This window comes from Globicephala melas, chromosome 19, assembly GCF_963455315.2.
Source record: "Globicephala melas chromosome 19, mGloMel1.2, whole genome shotgun sequence".
Lineage (NCBI taxonomy): Eukaryota > Metazoa > Chordata > Mammalia > Artiodactyla > Delphinidae > Globicephala > Globicephala melas.
Window position 1 is genome coordinate 14,062,351 of NC_083332.1, and position 12,599 is coordinate 14,074,949.

Below are 12,599 nucleotides of genomic sequence, written 5' to 3' on the forward strand. Positions count from 1 at the left end.
AATGCCAGAGATTTCTGTGCATTAATTTTGTATCCTGCTACTTTACCAAATTCATTGATTAGCTCTAGTAGTTTTCTGGTAGCATCTTTAGGATTCTCTATGTATAGTATCATGTCATCTGCAAACAGTGACAGCTTTACTTCTTTTCCGATATGGATTACTTTTATTTCCTCTTCTTCTCTGATTGCTGTGGCTAAAACTTCCAAAATTATGTTGAATAAGAGTGGTGAGAGTGGGCCACCTTGTCTTGTTCCTGATCTTAATGGAAATGGTTTCAGTTTTTCACCATTGAGGACGATGTTGGCTGTGGGTTTGTCATATATGGCCTTTATTATGTTGAGGAAAGTTCCCTCTATGCCTACATTCTGGAGGGTTTTTATCATAAATGGGTGTTGAATTTTGTCAAAAGCTTTCTCTGCATCTGTTGAGATGATCATATGGTTTTTCTCCTTCAATTTGTTAATATGGTGTATCACATTGATTGATTTGCATGTACTGAAGAATCCTTGCATTCCTGGAATAAACCCCACTTGATCATGGTGTATGATCCGTTTAATGTGCTGTTGGATTCTGTTTGCTAGTATTTTGTTGAGGATTTTTGCATCTATGTTCATCAGTGATATTGGCCTGTAGTTTTCTTTCTTTGTGACATCGTTGTCTGGTTTTGGTATCAGGGTGATGGTGGCCTCACAGAATGAGTTTGGGAGTGTTCTTCCCTCTGCTATATTTTGGAAGAGTCTGAGAAGGATAGGTGTTAGCTCTTCTCTAAATGTTTGATAGAATTCACCTGTGAAGCCATCTGGTCCTGGGCTTTTGTTTGTTGGAAGATTTTTAATCACAGTTTCAATTTCAGTGCTTGTGATTGGTCTGATCATATTTTCTATTACTTTCTGATTCAGTCTTGGCAGGTTGTGCGTTTCTAAGAATTTGTCCATTTCTTCCAGGTTGTCCATTTTATTGGCATAGAGTTGCTTGTAGTAATCTCTCATGATCTTTTGTATTTCTGCAGTGTCAGTTGTTACTTCTCCTTTTTCATTTCTAATTCTATTGATTTGAGTCGTCTCTTTTTTTCTTGATGAGTCTGGCTAGTGGTTTATCAATTTTGTTTATCTTCTCAAAGAACCAGCTTTTAGTTTTATTGATCTTTGCTATCATTTCCTTCATTTCTTTTTCATTTATTTCTGATCTGATTTTTATGATTTCTTTCCTTCTGCTAATTTTGGGTTTTTTTTGTTCTTCTTTCTCTAATAGCTTTAGGTGCAAGTTTAGGTTGTTTATTTGAGATGTCTCCTGTTTCTTAAGGTAGGATTGTATTGCTATAAACTTCCCTCTTAGAACTGCTTTTTCTGCATCCCATAGGTTTTGGGTCGTCGTGTTTTCATTGTCATTTGTTTCTAGGTATTTTTTAATTTCCTCTTTGATTTCTTCAGTGATCACTTCGTTATTAAGTAGTGTATTGTTTAGCCTCCATGTGTTTGTATTTTTTACAGATCTTTTCCTGTAATTGATATCTAGTCTCATAGCATTGTGGTCAGAAAAGATACTTGATGCAATTTCAATTTTCTTAAATTTACCAAGGACTGATTTGTGACCCAAGATATGATCTATCCTGGAGAATGTTCTATGAGCACTAGAGAAAAATGTGCATTCTGTTGTTTTTGGATGGTATGTCCTATAAATATCAATTAAGTCCATCTTGTTTAATGTATCATTTAAAGCTGTGTTTCCTTATTTATTTTCATTTTGGATGATCTGTCCATTGGTGAAAGTGGGGTGTTAAAGTCCCTTACTGTGAATGTGTTACTGTTGATTTCCCCTTTTATGGCTGTTAGTATTTGCCTTATGTATTGAGGTGCTCCTATGTTGGGTGCATAAATATTTACAGTTGTTATATCTTCTTGGATCAATCCCTTGATCATTATGTAGTGTCCTTCTTTGTCTCTTCTAATAGTCTTTATTTTAAAGTCTATTTTGTCTGATATGAGAATTGCTATTCCAGCTTTCTTTTGGTTTCCATTTGCATGGAATATCTTTTTCCATCCCCTTACTTTCAGTCTGTATGTGTCTCTAGGTCTGAAGTAGGTCTCTTGTAGACAGCAAATATATGGGTCTTGTTTTTGTATCCATTCAGCCAATCTGTGTCTTTTGGTTGGAGCATTTAGTCCATTTACATTTAAGGTAATTATTGATATGTATGTTCCTATTCCCGTTTTCTTAATTGTTTTGGGTTCGTTATTGTAGGTCTTTTCCTTCTCTTGTGTTTCCTGCATAGAGAAGTTCCTTTAGCAGTTGTTGTAAAGCTGGTTTGGTGGTGCTGAACTCTCTCAGCTTTCGCTTGTCTGTAAAGGTTTTAATTTCTCCATCAAATCTGAATGAGATCCTTGCTGGGTAGAGTAATCTTGGTTGCAGGTTTTTCTCCTTCAACACTTTCAATATGTCCTGCCACTCTCTTCTGGTTTGCAGAGTTTCTGCTGAAAGATCAGCTGTTAAGCTTATGGGGATTCCCTTGTGTGTTATTTGTTGTTTTTCCCTTGATGCTTTTAATATGTTTTCTTTGTATTTAATTTTTGACAGTTTGATTAATATGTGTCCTGGCGTATTTCTCCTGGGATTTATCCTGTATGGGACTCTCTATGCTTCCTGGACTTGACTATTTCCTTTCCCATATTAGGGCAGTTTTCAACTATAATCTCTTCAAATATTTTCTCAGTCCCTTTCTTTTTCTCTTCTTCTTCTGGAACCCCTATAATTCGAATGTTGGTGCATTTAATGTTGTCCCAGAGGTCTCTGAGACTGTCCTCAGTTCTTTTCATTCTTTTTTCTTTATTCTGCTCTGCAGTCGTTATTTCCACTATTTTATCTACCAGGTCACTTATCCGTTCTTCTGCCTCAGTTATTCTGCTATTGATCCCATCTAGAGTATTTTTCATTTCATTTATTGTGTTGTTCATCATTGTTTGTTTCATCTTTAGTTCTTCTAGGTCCTTGTTGAATGTTTCTTGCATTTTGTCTATTCTGTTTCCAAGATTTTGGATCATCTTTACTATCATTATTCTGAATTCTTTTTCAGGTAGACTGCCTATTTCCTCTTCATTTGTTAGGTCTGGTGGGTTTTTATCTTGCTCTTTCATCTGCTGTGTGTTTTTCTGTCTTCTCATTTTGCTTATCAAAATGAGATATGAGATGTTTGGGGTCTCCTTTTTGCAGGCTGCAGGTTCGTAGTTCCCATTGTTTTTGGTGTTTGTCCCCAGTGGCTAAGGTTAGTTCAGTGGGTTGTGTAGGCTTCCTGGTGGAGGGGACTAGTCCCTGTGTTCTGGTGGATGAGGCTGGATCTTGTCTTTCTGGTTAACAGGTCCACGTCTGGTGGTGTGTTTGGGGGTGTCTGTGGGCTTATTGTGATTTTAGGCAGCCTCTCTGCTAAAGGGTGGGGTTGTGTTCCTGTCTTGCTAGTTGTGTGGCATAGGATCTTCAGCACTGTAGCTTGCTGGTCGTTGAGTGACGCTGGGTGCTGGTGTTGAGATGGAGATCTCTGGGAGATTTTCACCGTTTGATATTACATGGAGCTGGGAGGTCTCTTGTGGACCAGTGTCCTGAAGTTGGCTCTCCCACCTCAGAGGCACAGCACTGACTCCTGGCTGCAGCACCAAGAGCCTTTCATCCACACGGCTGTTTCCAGCAACCCAACTGCGAATCTGGTCCCGGCCTGGCCGCAGGCCCCGCAGCAAGTCCCTCATTGATTTTTTTGTAGTGACATGCTTTGATTTCCTTCTAATTTCCTTTTGTGTATATTCTATAGATATTTTCTTTGTGGTTACCATTTTGATTACATAAAATATCTTAAATTTATAACAGTCTTTTTAAAAATTTATTTTATTTTTGGCTGCGTTGTGTCTTCGTTGCTGTGCACGGGCTTTCTCTCATTGTGGTGCGCAGGGGCTACTCTTCGTTACAGTGTGCGGGCTTCTCATTGCGGTGGCTTCTCGTTGTGGACCACAGGCTCTAGGTGCACAGGCTTCAGTAGTTGTGACTTGTGGCTCTGGAGCGCAGGCTCAGTAGTTATGGCACACGGGCTTAGTTGCTCCGCAGTATGTGGGATATTCCTGGACCAGGGCTCGAACCTGTGTCCCCTGCATTGGCAGGTGGATTATTTCCAGGCAGTGGGAATAAGAGGTATTCTTAATTTCTTCTTCCTAATTTCTTAGGAAATTAAAATTTTGGTAATAAGTCTGCATTAATTCCATCATCATAAATAAAACAAAGATATTTCAAAGTATTCAAAATATTTTAAGGCATTATTATGGCAGAGGCTATATTTTCATCATTTAAAAAAGTCTATAAATAGCAGGCCTGCCATGAAGTATTGCTATGACTGAAACAACTACCACTTACCTATTGTTGAATATCCTTTAGCTGTATCACACTTATATAACCAGACACATACCACTATAAAGATTTTTCCACTACTAGAAAGGGAAATAGCCTTTGCAGATTAGGGTTGTATGCAAAATGGGCAGAAAAGTTTTGAATACACAGAAGGTGTTCGATAAATGACTATGCACTTTCTATTCTCTTCTGAATAACCTATTAAAATATCATTTTGGATACAATCCTTGCAAAAGGGTTTTACAAAATTCTGTTTTAAAAAATGAACGCCATATATAATTTTAAATTTTCTTGGGTACTATTATCTACAACTATGAAGATGATTTAACATTAGATCATGGCCATTTTTCCTTATCATGACTAATTTTTATAAACAGAAATTTTATTATCTACATAATATTGTCTCATGGATGTCATGTGGGTTTCTTAATCATTCTCATTATCCTGGCCACTAATTTTTTTTCTTTTTTTTTTTTTGGCATATAATTGCTTTACAATGTTGTGTTAATTTCTGCTGTTTGGCCACTAATTTTGTACAAAACTGTCCCAAGGTATAACAATTTTTGATTCTAGATAAAAACCCAGGTCTAAATCTTTTGAATTGTGTACACCTTTGAAGAATGGAAATGTACAAATATACAGCGATTATCTATAAAATTCCGGGGGTTGTGGTCCCCTCTACACCCATAAATACACACAAAGGAACCCTGGTTAAGAACTCCTGTTCTGGACACTTGAATTCTGGCTCAGTCGCTTTATTTGCAAGCACAAGTCACAATTAACCTCACATTTTCGTTGCTTCTTAACTACTGAAACCTGCAGGGGAATAATCAGTCACCACAACGCTGAGCGTGTATTAAAATACACCCTCCGTGGCTACATCCGCTGTGACCTCATACATAAAACCAAAATGAAGTAAGAAATGGGCGTTCACAGTAGGTTCCTGCCGTCAGAGCTCAAGAAACGCTGTCATCCTCAAATACACAAATGAACTTCAGAGGACTCCTAGGAACAACAATCCCAGGAAGGAATCCCATTCTTGGAGTCTCTCTATCCATTCGTTTCTAGAATCCTGACTCAGGGGCAATCCCTAATCTAAAATTCCCATCCTAAAAGCCATTCTGTGCCTTCTCACCAAAAACCTTCATCGAGGGCTTAGCATGTGGTTTCCCCCTTGGAGTCATTTCTCCGTGGCAGTCGTATGTGCCTGACAGGAGGGTGGAGAAAGCAGCAGAGAACCTAGGGCCATGGGTCCCTGAGACATTCCCCACAAGTCCACCGCAGCCCACGCTCACATAAAGGACACGCATCTTACGTCCGCGTCATGCAAGGATAACCATGCACCTCTCAGTCTCACTACGGGAACTCACCGCCCGACACCACCCCGCGGCCCTTCGCACGGAATACGGCCTCTCACAAACACGCACGCTTCCCGATTTTCTCCCAGGGCTGCAACCACCGTCCCCGCTGCTCAAGCGCCCACAGCCCCGAGGGGGCGGGCGGACTCGCAAGGCTGCGCTCCCAAAGTCCACGCACGCTTTGAGCGCCTCCCGCAATCCCACCCTCACCGCCACTCACCGTCCCCCACGGGCTCGGGCTACGTCTGCACAGTCGTTTCCGCGGCGACGCACGCCGGTTTCTTCCTCGGACGGGTGCCACTCGCGCAGCGCGCAACAAGGGACACGGAAAAAAGGCCCGAAGTCAAAGACACCTCGTCGACTGTGGGAGGTACAGTACACGGTAGCAAAATTCCTAAAGCAAAGCTGCCGCCCCGGCCCGGCCGAGAGACTTCTGGGAGTGACTTCCGGACTGCGCGTGCGCAGCACAGATCTAGGGCCACTGGAGGCCTGACCCCAGGCTGAGGGCGAGCTCACTGGTTCCCACGGCCAGGGGGAGGCTAGTCCTGGTGGCACCGCACCAGCGAATTGTGAGGAGGGGACGGCGGAGCTCTTATTTTCCGAGGGCTCAGGCCTGTGTGTGAGGATTCACCCTGTTGAGTCAGTGATGTGACCCCCTCCCCCACCAGGGTTATGGAGCACTTGACAGGTGAGCACCTGAACTTGGGTTTATGATCTAACCATGCTGTATGTTTGTGTATGTATTTGTGTGTGTATACATGTTGGGGTGTATGTATCTTTCCTAAAATTCCCATTACACCTGAAATCACAGGTGCTTACTATATTTCCATTTTAGAGTCGATGCTTCTGAGATCAAAACAGGTACAAAGTTACACTGTTTAGTGGCAAAACCATGTTTCCAGGTTGGGATAAGCTGGATAAAGTAAGACTCTACCGTGTAATGTATTCTCATTGTAGAAAAGGAGAGAGTGAGTTTGGGTCCTTTTTAAGGTCACCGACTGTAGGAAATCTTAGAAACTTAGGAAAATAAATACTTTTTCACATTTCACAATATTATGCCCACCAGAAACTTTTAGTTACAGTAAAATTTTTCAGCCCTCTGTTGTTTTATGCATGGGTGGGCTTGACTACATAAAAGCCCATGGATGGAGAAACGTCTTTAATTTGTATTCCTGGTCATGAGATCCCATTGAAAAATATCTCACTTCTTAGGCATGTGACAGTAATATAAATTGTGGACACAGACTTAAAATTTGGGAAGAAGAAGGTGTTATCAGGAGAATCAAGGTTACATCCATATGTATTTAGATTCATGAGGAAGTTGAGCAAATGGGAAATATAAAGTCAGTCATCAAAGAATGTCCATATTTTAGTTGTCACCACTATTATGTATTTGAAATGTGTAACGCATAACAATTCAAAAGGCATAGAAATGTTTAAATAAAAGATAAGCAACATTTCCTTACATGTATCCCAGTCATACATCAGCTCACCTTAAAGTCAACAACAATTTGATTTTGGTGTGTATCCTTCTGGAGAAGTTATTATCATATACAAATATGTACTTTCTATATATATGTATGTAATGATTAGGGGTTTGAGACCCTGTGAGGCTCAAATACATTAAGACAACACATGAAAATTTAGGCCTTACAATACAGGAGAAAGAAGGAAGCAACATGAAATATTTGCTCTTTAGTGATTTCATTATAAAAATTAATATTACAGTAGTCCCCCCTTATCCTCCGGGGAGATTTTCCAAGACCCCCAGTAGATGCCTGAAACCATGAACAGTACTGAACCCTATATATACTATGTTTTTTTCTATAAATATCTATGATAAAGTTTATAAATTAAGCTCAGTAAGAGATTAACAGCAATAACTCATAATAAAATAGAGCAATTATAACAATATACTGTAATAAAAGTTATGTAAATGTCGTCTTTCTCTCTCTCTCGAAATATCTTATTGTAGAAGTTTAATGCCTTTTCCATCTTAACTAAGTGCTTATCATGCACTGTTGCTGTAACGTTTGTCTGCAGCGTCTGTGTCTCCATTTTCCTTTCAGTTCAGTCTCTGTCTTTGAGGTACAACAACAAAACTAGCATGAATTTCTTTTTCTTTCTTCACAGTTTCATGCGTGGAAAATTTGTCCTTATTATAGATCTTAGCAGCCTCAGAAGATGATTTTATTTCTCTCCTTATTATGTGGGGAATTTTAATCTTTTCACTTGAAAGCAGCACTTTGTGGTATATCTGAACTGCCAGCATTATTACTCTTGCATTTTGGGGCCATTATTAAGTAAAATAAAGGTTACTTAATACTTGAACACAAGCACTGTGATACGGTGACTCTCGATTCGAGATGGCTACTAAGTGTCTAACAGGCAGGGTATGCTGGATAAAGGGATGATTCGTATCCAGACTAGGTCAGAGCAGGTGGTGTGAAATTTCATCACGCTACTCAGAAAGGCACACAATTTAAGACATGAATTGTCTATTTCTGAAGATTTCCATTTATTATTTCACAATGTATGTGACCATGGAAAGCGCCACCACTCTGAAGGGGGGAATACTGTATCTCAAAATGTGGACATAAAAAACAGGGAGAGACTAATCATTCATAATACACCTGTACAATAAAAACCAATATAAATATTTTAATGTTTTTTCCAATATTTTTTATTGTGATAAAATACACATATAAAATTTACCATTTTTAGGGCACAGATCCCTGAAATTAACCAAGCCTTCAGTTCTAAGTTGCATGCCTTTAATAGACTCCAGTTCCAAAATCATTACATCCAGACAGATTCTGCAGTGCAATTGTTGTCTACGTGGAGAGACAGATTCCTGATGTTTCTACTATATCATCTTCCCAGAATTTTCTAGTATGTGTGTTCTACGGATTTTTTGGTGTGCATTTTGAAGCACAAGTACTTAGTATGTAGTATCTCCTGCTTTGGCCCTTAGTACCATAGCAAAAAAACCCCCAAGCAAACAAAAACAAACAAACAAACAAAACTTTCTCATTAAAAAAAGCACATTAACAAACATTTAATGGCTGAATAATTATATTAGGGGTGTTTCATTATTTATTTAACAATCCCAATCTTTGGGGCATTTAGTTGTTTCCAATATTATGTGGTTGTAAACAATGCTGATATTAATATATATTTATACAGAAGACTTTCCTGCATATTTTGGACTACTTTCTTACAATAGATTGGTAAGATAAAATGACCAGAGAAATAATTTTTTAATGACTCCTAATTAAAATTTCCACCAGAACTATAAAAATTCTGAGTTCAGCTGTGGTACCATAACTAATTACTATTTTTTTTAAGAATAATTTTGGAGCTCTAGTCTTGAAATGCAATTACAATGGGAATCATTGCAGGAGAGAACACCTGGGGTATATAGATTTCAAGAACTCTACTCAAAGCTAAAGAGAAGCCCACTCCTTTCTTATTTTATGCCAATTCTTTTTCTTTTACTAGTTTAAATATAAAAGAAAAAAACAACATTAAATAATAGATATTCTCCTCCCACAAGATATTCACAGAACTGCTGCATCTATGGTGATTCACTTTTCTGGAATGGGCATACATCATCAGGTCATGTTAAACATCAGGAGAACTAGATCTCATCAGAATCACATTGAACTAGTTGATTTATTTATTTCTTCCTTGACAGTGAGATAATCTGAGACTCAGCGGCCCCAGTAATTTCTGGAATTGGAAAAAACCACCTGGGACTGAAAGGGGATATTGGGTAAGTTTCATAACATTTTCTATCTCAACTGCAATGGAATGAACAAGACAACAGACAGATGCATTAAGTTGATTTCAAGATCTTTTCCCAAAACAGGCTTCTACCATAGGGATAATGTCTCAAGCAGAGAAATTCCTAATACTCCTAAATCATTTTAAAAACCTATTACTTATTTTTGAGGAGCCAGAATCAGATATGTGGAGCTGTAGACTGGAAGCAGAAGCAGTTAACAGTGGTGATTTTAGGCAGTTTGCTGAGGAAAACTGTTTCTCCAGCCCTCCTTAAAGAATTCAACAAGGTTCAAAGCTTCAGGGATACTTGTGAATGTGTCCACATCTACTAGAAATACAGGAATTTTCCTTGATCAAAAAAAATTGTATTGGGCACTTCCCTGGCGATCCAGTGGTTAAGTTTCTGAGCTTCCACTGTGGGGATGGAGATGGGGGGTAAGGGGGGCACGCAGATTCAATTCCTGGTTGGGGAACTAGGATCCCACATGCCAGCACGGCGAGGCCAAAAAAAAAAAAAAGTTGGATCTTCTAGAAATTTTTAAATGAGTAGTAAACAATGATTCATGTCAATAAAAGCAAAGAAAAACAAAACAAAAAATCTACTAGTTACACAGGTGCCATTTCCCCTGGTGTGCTGAGTTCCCTTCTCTTATCTGAAGTGCAGAGCTCACACTGAAGCCTCGCAAAGCATCCCTTTCTGTACGCCTATTACATCTTCTAGAGTTTTGTTACCAAAAATCTGGAAAAACTAAAACATACTTATTTCTAAAGAGTTCACCTAAAATCTTCTATTCCATTTATCTCTATTATTATTTATGTAAATATTATCATAACAATGCTTCTTACTGATAAATTTTGTGACAGAAATATTATGAATTTACAGACTTTCAGTAAACCTAGTACATCTAACGTATTATGCTTAATATTGATGACTTTAAACAACATGTCTGTATTAATTAAACCAACAAACTTAAACGTGTTTTCACTCATTAAAAATCAGTCCTGGATCATGTGATCCTTTCAAACTTTAATTTGTTATATTTAGAAATGTTTGACTTGTAAGCACTTATTTTCCTTTAAGCCAATTAGAGCTCATTTACAAATTAATTTTTACATAAAGATAGAATCAGAGATCTCATAGCTTCATTTTAAAACCTAGTCATGAATCAAGTATTTCAATATGAAACTTATTAGTTTATAAACAACAGTTGGAATAAGTTAAGTTTACTCATTTGAGTTTTAAAAGTCCTCTTTTTGGGGTCCCCTGGTGGCGCAGTGGTTGAGAGTCCACCTGCCAATGCAGGGGACATGGGTTCGTGCCCCGGTCTGGGAGGATCCCACATGCCACGGAGCGGCTGGGCCTGTGAGCCATGGCCGCTGAGCCTGCGCATCCGGAGCCTGTGTTCCACAAGGGGAGAGGCCACAACAGTGAGAGGCCCGTGTACCACAAAAAAAAAAAAAAAAGAAAATCACTTGACCATATACATAAGGGATTACTTGTGGGCTCTCTGTTCTATTCCATTTGTTGATATGTCTGTCTTTATGCAAGTACCACACTGTTTTGATTACTGGTGCTTTGTAGTAAGTTTTGAAATCAAGAAGTGTGAGTCCTCCAGATTTGTTCAAGATTGTTATGGCTACTGGCAGTCCTTTGAGATTCCATATGAATTTTAGGGTGGGTTTTTGTATTTCTGCCAAAAACATCATTGGGATTTTGATAGGAATTGCATTGAATCTGTAGATTGTTTTCGTTAGTACTGGCATTTTAATAACATTAAGTCTTCTAATCCATGAACGTGGGATGTGTTTCCATTTATTTATGTCTTCTATAGTTTCTTTCAGCAATGTTTTGCAGCTTTCATTGTACAAATCTTTTACTTCCTTGGTTAATTCCACTATTTCATTCTTTTTGATGCTATTGTAAATGGACTTGTTTTTGAAATTTCCTTTTCATATTGTTCACTGTTAGTGTATAGAAATGCAATTGATTTTTACATGTTGACTTTGCATCCTGAAACTTTGCTGAATTCATTTATTAGATCTAACAGCTTTCTTATGGAATCCTGAGGGTTTTCTACATATAACATCATGTCACCTATAAACAGAGATGATTTTACTTCTTCCTTTCGAATTTGGATGCCTTTATTTTTCTTGCATAAATGATCTGCTGAGAACTTCCAGTACTACGTTGAATAGAAGTGGTGAAAGCAGGCATGCTTGTCTTGTTTCCTGATATTAGATAAAATCTTGACGTTTATCAAATATTATGTTTGCTGTGGGTCTTTCGTATAGCTTTTATTTTGTGGAGATAGTTTCATATATAGCTTTTGTTATGATTGAGATGATTTCCTTCTGTTCCTATTTTGTTGAGTGTTTTTATCATAAAAGGGTGTTGAATTCTGTCAAATGCTTTTTCTGCATTAATTGAGATGATCGTTTTCTTCCTTCATTTTGTTGATGTGACATATTACACTGATGAACTTTCATATGATGAACCATCCTTGCATTTCAGTAATAAATCCCATTTGGTCATTTTGTATAATTCTTTTAATATGCTGCTGAATTTTTTGCTAGTACTCTGTTGAGGATTTTAAAATCAATGATCATAAGAGACAACGTTCTGTAGTTTTCTTTCTTGCAGTGTTTTTGAGTAGCTTTGGTAACAGGGTTGTGCTGGTCTCAAAGAATCAGTTAGGAAGTATTCCCTCCTCTTCAACTTTTTTGAAAAGTTTGAGAAAGATTAGTATTAGTACTTGTTTAAATTCACCAGTGAAGCCACCAGATCCAGGAATTTTCTTTGTTGGGAGGTATTTTTTTGGCCATGCTGCATGGCTTGCAGGATCTTAGTTCTCCAACCAGGGATTGAACCCAGGCCATGGCAGTGAAAGCCCGGAATCCTAACCACTAGGCCACCAGTGAACTCCCTATTGGGAGATTTTTTTTGTGACTGAGTCAATTTCCTTACTACTTATAGAGTAGTTACCAGTCTATTCAGGTTTTCTATTTATTCATGTTTAACTCCATGGTTTTGTTTCTAGGAATTTGTCCATTTCACCTAGGCTATCCAATTTT